This window comes from Myotis brandtii, unplaced genomic scaffold, assembly GCF_000412655.1.
Source record: "Myotis brandtii unplaced genomic scaffold, ASM41265v1 scaffold479, whole genome shotgun sequence".
Classification (NCBI taxonomy): domain Eukaryota; kingdom Metazoa; phylum Chordata; class Mammalia; order Chiroptera; family Vespertilionidae; genus Myotis; species Myotis brandtii.
Window position 1 is genome coordinate 480849 of NW_005368305.1, and position 276 is coordinate 481124.

Here is a 276-nt window from a genome sequence, read left to right on the forward strand (position 1 = left end):
TGGGCCAATGCCCTCGGCCTCTGGGCTGAGCGGCTCACACCCCAGCGCAAAGCCGGAGGCCGATTCCCATTTTCTCAGCCCTGAACCCCTGGACTTCCAAAGGTGGGTGGCTTTGCCAGGTAGAGAGCCGGCCCCTTTAAGAGCAAGCGCCCGGGACACGTCTACCAACCTCGCGCGAAGAAGGCGGGACCTTTACTGCGTCCGCCCCCACCCCGCCCCCATGGCGGCCTGGCCGAAACCAAACCGAGGGGTGGGGCGGCGGGGGAAGAGGAAGAT

The 276-nt window shown here is 66.3% G+C and overlaps 1 protein-coding gene across 7 annotated transcripts in view; it reads left to right on the forward strand.

Annotated features, from left to right (window-relative positions):
• Positions 1-276, forward strand: part of CTAGE5 (CTAGE family, member 5) — a 126545-nt gene that overhangs the window by 45902 nt on the left and 80367 nt on the right. The window lies entirely within an intron of this gene.